The 17,743-nt window shown below is 39.9% G+C and overlaps 1 protein-coding gene and 1 pseudogene across 1 annotated transcript in view; one reads left to right on the top strand and one right to left on the bottom strand.

The window, feature by feature from the left end:
• LATS1 (large tumor suppressor kinase 1) overlaps positions 1–9,750 on the bottom strand; it is a 52,553-nt gene extending 42,803 nt beyond the window's left edge. The window contains exon 1 of the mRNA XM_004752779.2: positions 9,618–9,750. The gene's annotated coding sequence lies outside the window, so the exon portion shown is untranslated. The remainder of the gene's footprint in view (positions 1–9,617) is intronic.
• Positions 9,335–10,188, top strand: LOC123387833 (annotated as a pseudogene).
• Positions 10,189–17,743: the final 7,555 nt, after the last annotated feature.

Raw genomic sequence — 17,743 nt, 5'->3', positions numbered from 1 at the left:
CACCCAGGCGTCCAAAATTTTACTTTATTTATTTGTTTGTTTGTTTGTTTTTATTTTTTACTGCAACAGAGCCATGATTATATTATCCTCTTTACATGGGCTAGAATCAGTGCTATGGATTTTGCATGCATTCTTTTATTTGAAGTTTTTTTTTTTTTATTAACATGTAACATATTATTTGCTTCAGGGGTACAGGTCTGTGAATCACCAGTCTAACACAATTCACAGCACTCACCATAGGACATAATCTCCCCAGTGTCCTTAACTGAGCCACCCTATCCCTTCTCCCCCACCCCAGCAACCCTGTTTCCTGAGATAAAGTCTCTTACGATTTGTCTCCCTCCCTGGTCCCATCTTGTCAAAATTGTTTTATTTTGTTTTTTAAATACTTTGTTTATTTAACAGAGAGAGAAAGAGAGAGAGGTATCATAAGTAGGCAGAGAGATAGGCAGAGACAGAGGGGGAAGCAGACTCCTCACTGAGCAGAGCGCCGGATGTGGGCCTCAATCCCAGGACCCCAAGACCATGACCTGAGCCGAAGGCAGAGGCCCAACCCACTGAGCCATCCAGGCGCCCCCAAAATTTTATTTTTACATAATTTCTATACCCAACGTGGGGCTCAAACTTATAACCCCGAGATCAAGAGTTGCAAACTCTACCAACCAAGCCAGGCAGGTGTCCGTTAAAGTCAATATTTAAAGAAATGTTGCCATCTCCAAAGCAGAAAAGTTCTGGAACAGCAGACAGTGCACATAGCTAATTTGACCATAAATAAAAGGTGAAATTCCCTTGTCATTTCAACTCCAGGTGTGTGTTTGTAAGCAGGCTCGACCCCAAGCATGGAGCCCGATGTGGGGTTTGAACTCATAACCCTGAAATGGAGACCTAAGCTGAGATAAAGATCTGACGCTTAACTGTCTGAGCCACGCATGTGCCTCCAACTGTGTTATTTTCACTGGCAACATCACATATGGTTGAATCTAGATCCTTGATTGTCAAAATGTCTTCAAAAAGATTCTACTATCATGCAGCATTATGTCCTCAGAAACTGTCATCCAATAGGCAATGCAGTTAAAGGTATAAAGAGCTGTCAAATTTAGGTGAGATCACAGAATTTTCAGAGGTAGGAGAGATTCATGAAGTACATGCACATCAAAGTCGTTTGAGTTATCACCATCAAATGTTTAATTTCCAGCAATAGCTCACTTAGCTAAGAAAAAAATAGTTTAAGCAAAGACAAGACAAAATCCAGTATTCTTCAATATACCTCAAAATTATATACTCAATTATAAAAACAATAAAAGTGGCATGTCACCATGTTATGTGTTAACTACCCCAAAGCCCAAAGAAATCCAGCCTTATTCACATTCAGAATTTCTTCAGATGTGAATAAGGCTGAGATTCAAACTTTTTTGCCACCAAAAAAAGAAAAAGGTATGAAATTTACTGGATAAATGTATGCTATTGAAGGTTAATAAAAAACTATGTTTAGGGGCACATGACTGGGTCAGTCAGTGGAGCACGTGACTCTCAATCTCGGGATTTAAGTTTAGCTCCATGATGGGTACAGAGATTACTTAATTTAAAAAATGTTTTAGAAATATTATTGAGGGGCCTGGGTGGCTCAGTCATTAAGCATCTGCCTTCAGCTAAGGTCATGATCCCAGGGTCCTGAAATCGAGCCCACATTGGATTCCCTACTGGGTGGGAGGCCTGCTTCTCCATTTCGAACTCCCCCTGCTTATGTTCCCTCTCTGTCAATTAAACAGATAAAATCTTTGGAAAAAAATATGTATTATTGAAAAAATTAACTATGGGGCATCTGGGTGCCTCAGGCAGATAACTGTCTGCCTTCCTCTCCGGTCCTGATCCCAGTGTCCTGGGATTAAGCCCCACGTCAGGCTCCACATTTAGCAGGGAACCTGCTTCTCCTTCTCCCCCTCCCTCTGTCCTTTCCTGTTTGTGCTCTCTTGCTCACTCGCTGTCACAAATAAATAAAATCTTTTTTGAAAAAAGGAAAAAATTGACTATAAAAAACAACTATGCTTCTTTTACTTTCCCTGAAATACTGTTACTAAACAGATGGTTTTAGACTTACCGTTCAGAATTTCTTGAAACTGAGAAAATATAACAATGCAACCTTATTTTTCTAAGTAACTAAATAATGAATTACATCATGTATATGTACCATAATTTATCTATCCCCTACTCATGGGCATTTAGGTTGTTTCCAATTTTTGCTATTATAATGTTTCAAACACTGGTAACTTTAATCGTATTGGTAATATCCTAGATCTGAGGATGGGTGGTGAGTTCATGAATTCCTTTTTTTATTATGATCATAGCTTACATGTATATAACATATTCCTTGTAAAAACCAAAATTAGTTCATTAAAAAATGTGACAATAAAAATTGCTGTCCAGACATTGTTGAGCACTTCCCTTAAGACAAATTCCCAGGCACTGGGTGGCTTCGTTGGTTAAGTGTATGACTCTGGATCTCAGCTCAGGTCTTGATCTCAGGACTGTTCAAAACCCATGCTGGGCTCTATACTGGGCATGGAGCCTACTTAAAAAAATAAATAAAATAAAAATAAATTCCCAGAACTGGAATTACTGCATCAAAGAGAATATACATGGGCATATCTAGTTTTATTTGGCTTCTCTTTACTGTGTTTCAGACACTTTTTTTTTTTTTAAACAAACTGAGACAACCCTGCTTTGAACAAATCTATTGATGCCATTTTTCCAGTAGTATTTGCACACTTAATGTCTCTGTGCCATATTTTGGTAAATCTTGAAGTATTTCTAAACTTTTCATTATTATTGTATTTGTTATCATCATCTGTGATTGGTGATATCTGATGTTATTACTGTAATTGATTTGGTACACCATGAACTGCACCTATACAAGATAGCAAATTTGATAAATGTAGCTGTTCTGAATGCTCCACCAACCAGTTGTCCCCCAGTCTTCTCAGGTATCCCTAGTCCCTGAGACACAACAATACTGAAATTAGTAACCCCATTAATAACCTTATAATGGCCACTAAGTGTTCAAGTAAAAGGAAGTGCTACTCCAATGAATGCATGAATGATTAAAAATTGACATGCCCTTACTGCTGATATAAGTTTCGGTGGTTTGTGTAACAGATCAAACGAGCCACATTACCTTAAGCCAAAGCCTAATCTAGAGCATGGCCCTCCTTAACTCTCTCCAATTCTGTGAAGACCGAGAGGTAAAGACTGCAGAAGAAAAGTCTGAAGCTAGCAGAGGTAGGTTCTTGAGATTTAGAGGAAAAAGCCATCCCCATAACATAAAGTGCAAGGTAAAGCAGCCAAGTACCAAGTTAGAAGGTGCATCAAGTTATCCAGAAAATCTAGCTAAGATAATTAAGAAAGGGGTTCCACTAAATAACAGACTTCCAGTGTAGGTGGAACAGACTCTTTTGGAAGAAAATGCCATTTGGCCTTTCATAGCCACTGAGAAGTCAACGCCGGGCTTCAAAGCTTCAAAGGACAAGCCAACTCTCTTGTTAGAGGCTAACGCAGCTAGTAACTTTAAGATGAAGCCAATGTTATGTTCATTTACCATTCCAAAAATCCTAGGGCCCTTAACAGTTACACTAAATCTACTCTGCTTCTGCTTTATAAATGTAACAACAATGCCTAGATGACAGAACATCTATTTACAACATGGTTTACTGAATACTTTAAGCCCATTATTTAGATCTACTGCTCAGAAAAAAAGATTCCTTTCAAAATATTCATTGACAATGTACCTGGTCACACATGAGCTCTGATGGAGAAGTATAATGAGATTTATGTTGTTTTCATGCCTGCTAACACAACATCTATTCTGCAGTCCATGTATTGTGAGGTTATTTCAACTTTCAAGTCTCATTATTTAAGAAATACATTTCATAGGGCTATAGGTGCCATACACAGCGATTCCTCTGATATATCTGGGTAAAGTAAGCCGAAAATCTTCTGGAACGATTCATCATTCCAGATGCCATTAAGAACATACATAATTCATGGGAAGAGGTCAAAATAGCAGCATTAAGAGAAGTGTGAAAGAAGCTGATTCTAACCCTTATGGATGATGTTGAGGGGTTCAAGACTTCAGTGGAGGAGGTGATGAGACCTCATAACAAAACTCTTAAAAATGAGGGGTTGTTTCTTATGGATGAGCAAAGAAAATAGTTTCTCAAGATGGAATCTACTGCTGGTGAAGATGCTGTGAAGACTGCTGAAGTGACAACAAAGGATTTAGAATATTATATAAACTTAAGGAATTTCTTAACTTAGTTGAGAAAGCAGTGGCAAGCTTTGAATGGACTGGCTCCAAAAAATACTGAAAGAAGTTCTACTGTGGTTAAAATGTTATCAAACAGCTTTGTGTGCTACAGAGAAATTGTTCATGAAAGGAATAGTTGAGGGATATAGCAAACGTCAATGGTGTCCTATTTTAAGAAACTGCCACATCCCCCCTAACTTTCAGCAACCACCACCCTGATCAGTCAGCAGCCATCAACATGGAGGCAAGACCTTCCACCAGCAAAAAAATTATGACTTGCTAAAAGCTCAGATGATGGTTAGCATTTTTTAGCAGTAACATTTTTTTTTTAAAGATTTTATTTATTTATCAAAGAGAGAGAGGGACAGAAAGCGAGCACATGCAGAAGGAGAAGCAGGCTCCCTGCCGATCAAGGAGCCCGATGTGGGACTCCATCCCGGGACGCTGGGATCATGACCTGAGCTGAAGGCAGCTGCTTAACCAACTGAGCCACCCAGGCATCCCAGCAGTAACATATTTTTAAATTAGGATGTATTTATTATCTTTTTAGACATAATGCTATTGCACTATCAGTAGACTACAGTATAGTGTAAACATGACTTTTACATGCACTGGGAAACCAAAAAATTCATTTGACTTGCTTTATTACAATATCTGTTTTATTGCAGTGGTCTGGAACTAAACCTGCAATATCTCCAAGATATGCTCGTATTTAAAATACTGACATCTGAATGGTTAAAAGCAAGAACACAAGAAACAACAAATGTTGGTGAGGATGTGCAGCAAAAGGAACCCTTTTGCACTGTTGGTGGGAATGCAAACTGGCACAGCCACCGTGGAAAACAGTGTGGAAATTCCTCAAAATGTTAAAAATGGAACTACCCTTAGATCTAGTAACTGCACTACTGCGTATTTACCCCCCAAATACAAAAACACTAATTCAAAGGGATCCATGCACCCCTATATTTATAGCAGCATCATTTTTTTTTTATTTTATTATTTTTTTTAATTTATCAGAGAGAGAGAGGGGGAGAGAGCGAGCACAAGCAGACAGAATGGCAGGCAGAGGCAGAGGGAGAAGCAGGCTCCCTGCTGAGCAAGGAGCCCGATGTGGGACTCGATCCCAGGACACTGGGATCATGACCTGAGCCGAAGGCAGCTGCTTAACCAACTGAGCCACCCAGGCGTCCCTAGCAGCATCATTTATAATAGCCAAATTGGAAGCAGCCCAAGCATCCATCAACAGATGAATGGATAAAGATGTAGTGCATACATATGCACTGAAATATTATTCAGCCATAAAAAAAGAATGAAATCTTGCCACTTTTAAGGACATGGATGGAGAAATAGACCCTTAATTATAGAGAACTGATGGTTACCAGAGGGGAGGTGAGTGGGGGGGATGGGTAAAATAGGTGATAGGGATTAAGGAGTGCACTTTTGGTGATGAGCATTGGATGGTGTATGAAATCGTTGAATCACTGTATTATACACCTGAAATATAAAACTGTATGTTAACTAAATTGGAGTTTAAAATAAAATTAATTTTTGAAAAAGGAAAAAATAATAAAGAGCTATGTCAAAAAATAAAATAAAATAAAATTCTGAAATTTATTGTCAGATTGCCTTCTAGAAAGGTGTATGAATTTACAATTCCAACCAACCAACAAGATATACTCAACACTGGCAATAATAAATCTTAGTAATCTCTGCTAATTGCAAATGTAAAGATTCAAATTCATAATAAATGAAGAGAAATTATTTTTAAAGATTTTTCTACTTGACAGAGCAATCATAAGTAGACAGAGAGGCCAGTGGAGAGAGAGGGGGAAGCAGGCACTCCACTGAGCAGAGAGCCTGACATAAGGCTTGATCCCAGGACCCTGAGATCATGACATAAGCCGAGGGCAGAGGCTTAACCCACTGAGCCACCCAGGTGCCCCAATAAAGAGAGTTTTTAAAAAAGAATTCTTCAAAGCAAAATAGCTTACCAGGAACTCATGTTACATTGGTGTCAGATTAATCTTCCAAATAAGTAGTTCTGATCATGTCACTTTCCTAGTCTAGAACCCTCAATGACTCCTTTAAATTAGTGGTTAGAGAGCCTTGGAGTCAAACTGCAGGGTACAAATCCCAGTTCTACCACTAACTGGCTGTGTAATCTTGGCAAGCTGTGCCTCAGTTTCTCCATTTATCTTCAAATGTGGGCAATAATGGTCCTATCTAGTCAGGTTATTTTGAGCATTATGCTCAAAATACAGTTTAATACAGTTGACCCTTGAAAAACACAGGGCTTAGGGTTGTTGACCCCTACGCAGTTCAAAATCTGAGTATAACTTTTGCCTTCCCCAGGACTTAACCATTAAGAGCCTACTGTTGACCACAAGACTTACTGTTAACACAGTTAACATATACACAAAGTAAGTATTATACTTTGTATTCCTACAAAACATCTTTTTCTTAGTTTATTTCAGTATTTCTAGGTTATCCAATTCATCCGTGAGTTTTTTTTTTTTTTTTAATTTTATTTATTTGACACAGAGAGAAATCACAAGTAGGCAGAGAGGCTAGCTGGGGTGGGGGGTGCAGATTCCCTGCTGAGCAGAGAGCCTGATGTGGAACTCGATCCCAGGACCCTAAGATCATGACCTGAGCCGAAGACAGCGGCTTAACCCACTGAGCCACCCAGGAACCCCTCATCCGTGAGTTTTTTCAAACTGTTGCGAATCTCCAAAAAATTTTCCAATATATTTAATGAAAAAAAAATCTGTGTATAAGTAGACCCGCACACTTCATATCAGTGTTGATCAAGGGTCAATTGTGTATGTCAAATATTTAGAATAAATGCCCAACTCAATAATGTCAGTCAGTTATCTTATCTCTTTTCACTATCCTACCCAGTATCTCCCCAATGTACCTTATACTCTAATCAAGCCAAATTACTTGATCTCAGCTTTTGTATCTGTGCTTTTCTGTCTTGTGCTTTTCTACCTTCATGTCCTTACTCATTCTGTTTCTTGGGAGAGCTCCTGCCATATCTCGTCTTGTAGAAATTATACCCAACTTTTAAGGTGCCATTCGCATGCCATCTTCACAAAGATTTCACTGACCTGCCTGTCTGTTATCCTTCTCGGAATTGTAAAGGCACTTTGCGTGGTCAAACAAAACCTATGTTTTTGCCCTACTCTTGCAGTTGTTTCATTTTTCCAACTAGACCACAGATTCAGAGAACAGGGTATCTTAAATATATATATCCCCCCATACACACTCCAGATGAAGAAATGGATCTAGAGAGATAAACTGGCCAGAGTTCACACATCCAACTGGAGCTCACACTAGAAACAGAATCACACATCCTGAACTAGCCCAGTGCTCTTCTCATCAGAACCTGCATCTTGAGTTTCCTAAAGGCAGGGATCATGACTCACTCATTCTTTTAAGGAACATTTAAATTGGTTAGACTGAGCAGACAAAACCTCCATTTCCTTGAAACTTCAGACCTTTATCAAATATGCAAATGTCAGCAAACCCAAACAATTTTTGGTTATGGAACTTGGGGAAAAACCAGGTACCATTACTTAATAGGATTTCAAAGTGTTACCTTGGGTTGAATTAGGTTTATAAAAAAGGATGGCCTGTCTCAATGCTTTGACTAAGTTATGAGAATAGCAACAGTAGTAGTATGTATTGTTTTTCAGCAGCATATAGTCTCAGTTGTTTAGACAGCAATATTCAAGACTCTCTTGCTTACTGATGACATTTTATTCACTTTGCTTTCTACAAAGCCGATCAAAAGTGAAAACTACCACTATATTTTATCTTGTGCTGAAAAATGATTGCTATTTCTACTTGATAAAAATGTTGTTCAATGACTTAAATAACTTTGTGGTCTACAAAAAACCCACTAATCTAAATATAACATCTAGAATGAAAACTAAATAATCAGAATTGGATCTATTCCAAGGCTCTAAGTTATACAGAGTAACAAGGACTAGCATTAAAAACAAAACAACCTACAGAAGAAAACAGATATCCTACCCCCCCCAAAAACCCTACAATTTTTTCATACCAAAAAAAAAAAAAAAGTTGTAGAAGTATTTTTTTATTTGCTTTTGGAAAGAGGCAAGGCAATTCAATAGGTATTCAGGCACAGAAAGATTGTGCCTTCCCCAGCCTGTGCCACGATCTAGTTTCTTGCAGCAGCAGCTGATCAGAGGAACACAATGCTACTTCTTTTACTGTTAAATCAATCATATTCCTCCACTGCCTTAGGGAATCAACTAGCTCATTTTACCTGCCTACAAACTTATTAAAGGAAAGAAATAACCTTACTTAAATCACAAATCTAGCTATCTTAGCAAAGAACATTAATTCCAATTATAATTTTCTACCTTTTCTTCCTCATGAAGGGAGTCTGATAAATAATTTTAATTTTCAATAAATATTCCATAAAGGCCTGACAAGCTTCATGATCCTGGGTGAACTGACACAACATTTGTGTGTGAGACTCTATTTATTTACTTATTTTTCACTAGTTTTAGGAATAACTTCTACACAACTATATATATATATACATACATTTATATAGTCATAGTAACATATGGGGTGACAAACATTAAACTTTGTTCTCTTAGAAAATAACTTTCAATTGGAGAAGTCAGAGAATGGGGTTAAATCAAATCACTACGGAGTCATTCTTTGCGATCCAAGTTTTGTTTTGAAGTTATAACAAGTAATATTCTTTTCCTTTTCTTTCCCTCATTTTATTTAGGTACACATTCCTACCCCATAAAAATCCTTCCGTCCCTGATGCCCCTCTTAGCTTATGAACGGTAAGCTAACACTACAGTGGACTGGAAACAAATTCCCAGGCTTTCTTCAAGGTAAATCCAGGATCGAGTCTCTCTGGGATGCAAAGAACTGCAATTTTCTTTCAAAACCACCTTCTTCCTTCCTAAACACTGACCCGTCCCTGTTGGGATAGGGGTGAAAGCGGAACACTCTGCGCAAAGCCACTACCTAGCCAAACTCTCCCCAAGCCAACCTGCACTTCCAATGCGGCGGTGCCTGCAGCTCTTCCTTCAGCCCCGGGCGCGGCCAACCCTCGCTTCCCCAGGGCAGGGCTCAGCTCAGGTCCATGCAACCAGCCAAATCAGGCCCGCACCGGGCCGAGTCGGCCCGGCCCGCCCGCCGGTCCACAGGAGCCTCTGGACCCCAGCCAGCGGCGCTGGGCGTGGGCCCCGGCGGCCACCGCCCCGCCAACTCCGGCTCGGGAGGAGAGAGTGCGCCCCACCCGCTACACCAGCCCCAGACCTACCTGCAGGGGAGAGCGGGTCTCCTGGACAGCGGCCACGGGCCCGAGGACGGGAGCCCAGGCGACTGGGGCCCGTCCCAGAGACCCCAGGTATCCCTGGTGGGGCAGGGCGGAGAGAGACGTCGGGGGGCTGCCGCGGGCCAGCGCGGCCCGTCGCGGGGGTCGCGGGGACCTGGCTCTCCCCTCAACACCAGTCCACCGCCGCCGCCGCCATTTTGCCTTCCACTCGGTGTCGCCGCCGCCGCACTCCGCCGCAGGTTTCCCGGATGTAGGCATTTCCCGGCGTCGCTTGCGCGGGGGCCGAGGACTGGGGGCTTCTGATCGCCCGGCCGCCGGCGGCCAGAGCGCCGCTTGCGGCTCCCGCCTTCCCCCGGTTGTACTTTCCTCAGCGTTATTGGCGAGCGTCGCCCCCGCCTGGCGCTGACCAGGTGACTCGCCCCGGCTCGTGGGATCGGGCTCTCCCCCTTCCAAGTCCACCCATTTGAGAGTCTGTCTGCAGTCTCTCTTTTATTTTTATTTTTTATTTCTAAGATTTTATTTATTTATTTGACAGAAATCACAAGTAGGTGGAGAGGCAGGCAGAGAGAGAGAGGGAAGCCGGCTCCCTGCCGAGCAGAGAGCCCGACTGTCTCTCTTTTTTAATTGAGGTCTTTCTGTGCACGGAAAGAGTGTAAGACGCGCAATAAGGAGTTTAATTCTCAGAACGAAACGTCAGTGATTTGCTCTGAAACCTGGCTGTGGGCGCTAGGATCGAGATTTCTACAGGCTTTGAAATGAATTGAGTTTTGCTCAGTGCTCTCCCTGAATAAGTCCGTAGTTAAGTGTTTGCTGAATCAGCCAGCTTAATATATTCTTGAGCCAGGAAAGGTTAACAGAGTTTGGAGATTTTTAACCTGTCAACCGAATCGGTAGACGGGGAAGTCATTATTGCCATAACTGGAATAACGGCGAATGCCAGAAGGGGTTTTATTTCCTGCTAAGTTGAATTAGAAGTTTGGGATGGGATCATTGGGTTTATGGTATTTGAAAGTACCATATACCCTTTGTAAAGCGAGCCTTTACACATTTGCCTCTAGAAAATAGTGTTTTCAACCATCTTTCTTTCTTTTAGATTTTGTAAAAAAAAAAAAATTATTTGATAAAGAGAAAGAGGGAATACAAGCAGGGGTAGTGGGAGAGGGAGAAGCAGGCTTCCCACTGAGTAGGGAGCCCAATTCGGGGCTTGATCCCAAGACCTTGATCCCAAGACCCTGGGGTCATGACCTGAGCTGAAGGAAGATGCTTAAGGACTGAGCCACCCAGGCGTCCCTAGATTTTATTTTTTAAGTAATCTCTACTCCCAAATGGGGCTGGAACTCACAACTGGAAGATCCAAGAGTCACAGGCTCCACTGACTGAGCCAGCCAGGAGCCCCTCAAACCTCTTTTCATTCTTCTACTAGAGACTAACTATAAAAATTTTCTTCATATTAAGGTTCATGATGTTAAATTGGTACCGGACATTGTATCCTGAAGTTCAAATGTGAAAACCTCTTTTAAAAAATTCCATTCCAAGAGCACTTGGTTGAAACTCTGTAAGCACAGGCAAAGATTGTAGAAGATACAGTGTATGGGGACGCCTGCGTGGCTCAGTCTTTAGGGGACTGCCTTGAGCTCAGGTCATGATCCCAGGATCCTGGAATCAAGCCCCACATCAGGCTCCCTGCTCCTCGGGAAGCCTGCTTCGCCCTCTCCCACTCCCCCTGCTTGTTCCTCTCTCACTGTGTCTCCATCAAATAAAAAATAAAATCTTTAAAAAAAAAAGGTACAGTATATGACCCAAGGTGGGTCACATAATAGCCCTAGCTCTTACTTCCGTCAACTGCAGGACTAAGTAACCTTTGGGGACCCTTTCAGCCTTAAAATTATATGAACCTAATATGTTCACAGGCCTGCTTGCCCTTTCCAGAAGGATTATGTATCTGAAAAAGCATACTGCTCCCCAAATCTTGTCACCTCTGTCACCATCCAGGGGACTTCTTTATGTAAGCTCTTAATTCTAAGCCTAAAGTCTGTTATCTCCAGGTATCTCCATAAACCACTGTTCTGGGGAAATTTTCTAGATAATTCAAGTTCAATGAATTGTTCTGTCTGGGACTGGAGGTTTAACTCCAATGAAGCCGGGGGAGAGAAGAGCAGGAAAGGAGAGAAGGAATGATCAGGAAAGATGAAGCAATCCCCAAGATGAAAAGCAGCTTAGACTGGGGATTGAGCGTAGGTGAAAGAGCAAGGGAAATGCTTACTAAGGCTGCTGGATGTCTCTGGATGGCAATGCCTACCACTGCATTTGAAGGGCTTTGTGTTGGTGTGATGGAAAACCCTTGGTCCAGTTTCAACCTACTCAACTTTTCAATGCTTCATGGAAATGGGCACTTGGGATTTCATTTTGTTTTTATCAACAGATGTAGGGGCCAGATTTCATGCTTGGATGACAGGAGAAACAGGGGCAGCAAATATGGAAGAAGCCTGAAGAGCAATGTGGCCCTGAGAATGTTAAGTTCCTCCCTCAGTTTTAGGGAAGACTATAGACTATGAGCAGCCCATACTTAAGGGTGAAAATTGTGTTCTACCTCTTTTTGGGCAGAGAATTTACATAAATCAGGTGGAATTCTGAGCAGATTTGTCTCTTCTCCATTTTTTAAAAACATTCATATCAATGTGGGCTCATGGATTTTTATTTTATGGTTTGAGTAATTTATTTTGTTGATCAAATTGATCCAGCTTTCACTATGGGGAGCTCTTCCAGTTGAATTGGCTTCTGTGTCCCTTTGACATGCCGATCTTCCCCATTATTATACCTTTTAAAATCATTTTTTAAAAGAACTCCCTTAAGGGGTACCTGGGTGGCTAAGGTAGTTAAGCATCTGATTCTTGGTCTGAGCTCAGGTCTTATCTCAGGGTCATGAGTTAAACCATCACACTGGGCTCCATGCTGAGTGCAGAGCCTACTTAAAAAAATTTTTTTTTAAAATTCCCTTACTTTCTGACAGTACAAGATGCTTCAAGCTATCTTATATATTCCCTGTTCCTTTAAGAAGTCCTTGTTCCTTTTTTTGGAGAAGGGTATTAGAAACCAAATCTGGGTTTTTTTTAAGGGATTAAAAAAAGTTTACCCCAAAAAGCTTACTACTGGAGGATCATGATTTGTAGGACAGTTCTTGCTAACAAGTTTTAAAATGTAACTTCCGGGGCACCTGGGTGGCTCAGTGGGTTAAGCCACTGCCTTCGGCTCAGGTCATGATCTCAGGGTCCTGGGATCGAGTCCCACATCGGGCTCTCTGCTCAGCGGGGAGCCTGCTTCCTCCTCTCTCTCTCTCTGCCTGCCTCTCTGCCTACTTGTGATCTCTCTCTGTCAAATAAATAAATAAATAAAAATCTTTTAAAAAAATAAAAAATAAAATAAAATGTAACTTCCTTCTATACAATGAAGGGGTAAAATCTGTGTTTTGATGAGTTGCAGCTATTATTTTACAGTCTATCACAGTTTAGTTTCTTATGTCCACAGCCTGAACAAAAATTACTTTTTGACAGCTGATGCTTTTCTGATGGCTCTGTTAGACTAGTGTGTCAGCTATTGTCCCCCAGAGTCTAGTTATAACAGTTTGGAACTGAACATTAGTTTATTTTTAAATTTTTTAAAACCTGATCAGCTGTATTCTACTCCTCTACTCTCCCTTCTCACCCTTCCCCTATAGTTTTCTCCCTCCTCATTGACCTAATGGAGCAAAATGTTGGAATTGTTTTGATGTGAAGATGATGATAGTCTGTTAGTTCTCTACACTGCCACTTAATGTTGTGGTTCAGACAATACGGTTGAAAGTTTGAATATTTGCTTGGTAGAGTTCAAAAGTCCCCAAGTTTCTGATCTATAAGACTAGAGCACTGCTACTGCTTCAAACTGTGTAACTAGTCTGAGCTGGGTACCATATTGATACCATAAGCTTAAATGAAGGCTTGATATAAACTACACTGGTGGACTTAGTGTTCTTCTTAGTCAAAACTCTAGAATGGATTATTTAAAGGATTATTTCCTTAATACCATGAAATGGAAGTGTTACAAAGGATAAGGAATTTTTCAATTATATAAAATTTTTGATGGGATAGTTATAGCACAGGTATCTCCCCATAGCAGCTTTGTGAACAAGATAAATGGGGCAGAATGTCAATACATTAGGTTTGTTTATAAAGATTTCAATAACTATAGTCAAATACCAATGATTCACATGTCACTGATTAATTGGGAGGACTGGAGGAGTGGGCCTAAGCACTTAAGTATATTTATCTTACCTATCTCCTAACCAATGGGGTTAGAATGTAGATCATGCTGGGAAATTCTGAAAATGATTGGCTTCTGAGGAAGACCCTCAAAGATTGTTAGCTCTTTACAGAAATAAGATTTGTCTTTGTTGAACAGGAATTGACCAAATAGTAAGGATCAAAATCATCTGCATTAACTCAACACTAGGGGAAGTATAGTATAGTATACATGTGTGAAAAAGGCAAAGCGCTTAATTTCAACTAGTCAGTAGTCTAATTGAGCACATGTCAGAATATTTAAAATAAAATGAGATAGCATTACAAAGGAATATTGTACCAAGAACCAGGATGGTAAGCTTTCTTAAGTCACCTCTGAGGGAGGCAGACACCACCTGGGAAAGTGTTCATTTTGGAGGTCACACTTTAATGATGGTCTTTGGCAAAAAAAGTATTTATTTCCAGGGAAAACAAGACTGTGAGGTTAGTTCAGCTCAGTTTGCACTGCTTCAGTGTTTACCATATATTAGATACTGTATTAAACATTGTTAATACGACGTTAAGATATGGGTCCTATTTGTTTGGTCCAGTTGAGAGAGGCTGCTTAATACAGCTGTAAGCACAGCACAGGCCCTGCACAATGGAGCTTCTGAGGCAGAGTATAATTTAGCCCAGACTGTCAGAGGCCAGGGAAGTCTTTCTGGGAAAATGACACCTAAAAGGGGTTTGGAAGGTTTGGAATTTAACCAAGAAGGAAAAGCAGGGGTGCCTGGATGGCTCAGGCAGCAGTTGAGCATCTGCCTTCGGCTCTAGGTCATGATCCCGGGGTCCTGGGATTGGGTCCTGCATTGGGCTCCTTGCTTGGTGGGGAGCCTGTTTCTCCCTGTTGCTCCCCCTGCTTGTGCTCAATCTGTTTGACAAATAAATAAAATCTTAAAATCTTAAAAAAAGAAAAAAATAAGGCAAGGAATGCTGCAAAGAGAGCTTTGCCCATTAGAAACCATTGAAGGGATTAAAAAGTTTACCCCAAAAAGCTACGATTATTTAGTTTTGAATATTTGGAAATGTGATGAAGGATTACATTTTTTCGTGGCTCCCAAGGAAGAGAAATGAAAGCAAATTTGCATTCAGTAAATTAATTTACTAAGTGAAACCCTATAGTAAAGCACCCCCACATAATGCAAATTCAGTAAACTGGTGATTGGCTGTCTTGTAGTAGGTTCACATGATCATTTCATTAACCCACCATAACATGATTCTACTTTTTTTTATGGGATTTTTTATATTCCACTCATATACTAAAACCTTGCCATAATGCTGTATCAAGAAGAGCTGACCAAGAGCTGCACTGGGAAATGGGAAACTTAATCACAATATAGTCTCAAGTACAGGCTGGATGATAATTTGTTGGGAATGCTGTGGAAGTGATGGTTAAATTTGGGTTAGATATGCTCTCCAAGATGCCTTCTACCTCTGAGATCCTGCAGCCCCTCAAAAGAAACTATGTGATAGTTTCATGAATAAAGACAGTGATAATGAACAAATTTATAAATTAGGGTTTATTTATCTTCCATAAAGCTTATGTTTCTTATTAAATCTGGCAGAATTCATCAATGATAAGAAATTTAACACTATCCAAATGTACTTTCTTTTATTCATGGTTACAAATACTCTTAAAGCAAAGCTTCAAACCTGAAACTTGTTTGCAGCCTAAGTTAATATTCTAAGCCTACACTTCTGGCTCCCTCCCTCTACCAATTATTTATTATAACAACCTCGGGAAATTGTATGTATTGCTGCTGAAACCTGAGAAGGGTGCTAAGAACGTATATGAATCCTTTAAACTTTTCAGCAGCATATAATGTAAATGAAAGCAGAGGTAAAGTCTGCCACTCATTGTGCATGAAAAATGTGCCCCCGACCTGAGCTAGTCTTCCAGGAGTGACATCAACTTAGCGCCCACCCACAGCAAGGATTTAGCCTACTGAATAGAATGAAAGTATGCCTGGAAAGTAAGGAAAGGGACGCTGAAGCTTAGGCTGCAGCAAGACATTCATATAAAGGGAAGTGAGTCAAAGGAAAATTAATAGCTATGTTTTTATTATGGAAACCATGTGATTACTGCTGGGGAATGTATATTCATAAATATAACATGCTATATTTCATTTTAATAAATTCTACACACATTGATAGAAAAGGAAATGAAGGGGCGCCTGGGTGGCTCAGTGGGTTAAGCCGCTGCCTTCGGCTCGGGTCATGATCCCAGGGTCCTGGGATCGAGTCCCGCATCGGGCTCTCTGCTGAGCAGGGAGCCTGCTTCCCTCTCTCTCTCTGCCTGCTTCTCCGACTACTTGTGATTTCTCTCTGTCAAATAAATAAATAAAAATCTTTAAAAAAAAAAAAAAAAAAAAAAAAAAAAAAAGAAAAGGAAATGAAAAGACTATTATTTGATATTAAAAGTACTTAAAAATTTCTTTTGACTTTTTTTCCTGTAACAAATTACTTCTCTAGTAACAGAAAAGTCTTAAAAGTTAGTCTCAGCAATAAAACTATAAACATTAAAAATTCCTATGGCAACATTTTCTTTCCTTCTCTCATTCTTTGTAATTCAAGTTACCGATTTTATCAAATATTTTTGAGTTAAATTTATATAAAAAAGCAGACTGCATATATGTATTCCATTTAAAAATGCTGACAAAAATGCTCAAACCAAAATCCCCCAAGGTAAGGTGGCATATAAGAATTGACAGTATTTATTAGGACAGAAAAACAAAACTTTACCATAATTACTATCACTGGAATTAATAAAAATGAATAATAATAATGTAAATGAATACACACTTTAATAGCATAATAACAGTGATTTGTCATTAAGGTCTTCACGTTCAATTAACATTTAACTAACTTTAGAAAGACAATGCCACAACATTGTTTTTAAGCACGACACATTAACCTGAAACTAATGTAACACTGTGTCAACTATATTCAAAATTAAAACACCTACATGTTAGATTATCATTAACACAGTAGATAAGGACAAAGACAGCAAAATTCTCTACTCTTACCACATCATCATACTCATCTCATACATGTTATCTATCAATTTTTAGTTTGGAAGTCAGCTCTCTTATTAATATCAAATTCTACTTTATTGCACAACATCCAGTTCAGCATTTGAACTATCTTTTAAAACTAAATAAAAGCAAAAATCCTTAGGAAAAATGTACTTTTCCTTTTTCAAGAAAAATGAATTTGGGTCTAAGCAGTTGAAAGTTCTGTTCAAATCTACTCTAACAGAGGAACCTGTCAAAACTTTTCTTTAAAAACAAAACCTTTGGGGCGCCTGGGTGGCTCAGTGGGTTGGGCCGCTGCCTTCGGCTCGGGTCATGATCTCAGGGTCCTGGGATCGAGTCCCGCATGGGGCTTTCTGCTCAGCGGGGAGCCTGCTTCCCTCTCTCTCTCTCTGCCTGCCTCTCTGTCTACTGTGATCTCTGTCTGTCAAACAAATAAAATCTTTAAAAAAAAAAAAAAACCTTTAAAAAAATGTGAACACATTTACAAAAGCTTGTCATTTTTACTCTACTCAATTCTTCATGAATTTTATTAAACTTATTAAGGAAATAAAATGTGGGAAGATTCAAGAAAATATCTACCATAAAAAGGATAAATATTAACATTGGCCTGGGCCACCAGGGAGGGGTAAAAGCCACCATAGTGTCATTAAAAATAGGAACCTGTTAGTGGTTTGAGAAAATTATGAAGTCCCCCAACATCAAAAAGAATATCCTGTTTGAAGGCAACGTCTACATCAACAAAAGGATCCCTCTGATATTCTTT

The sequence above is a fragment of the Mustela putorius genome, unplaced genomic scaffold, assembly GCF_011764305.1.
Source record: "Mustela putorius furo isolate JIRA1106 unplaced genomic scaffold, ASM1176430v1.1 tig00003863_pilon_pilon_pilon, whole genome shotgun sequence".
Lineage (NCBI taxonomy): Eukaryota > Metazoa > Chordata > Mammalia > Carnivora > Mustelidae > Mustela > Mustela putorius.
Note: the sequence above shows the minus strand (reverse complement) of the source record. Positions and strands in the feature narration are given on the sequence as shown.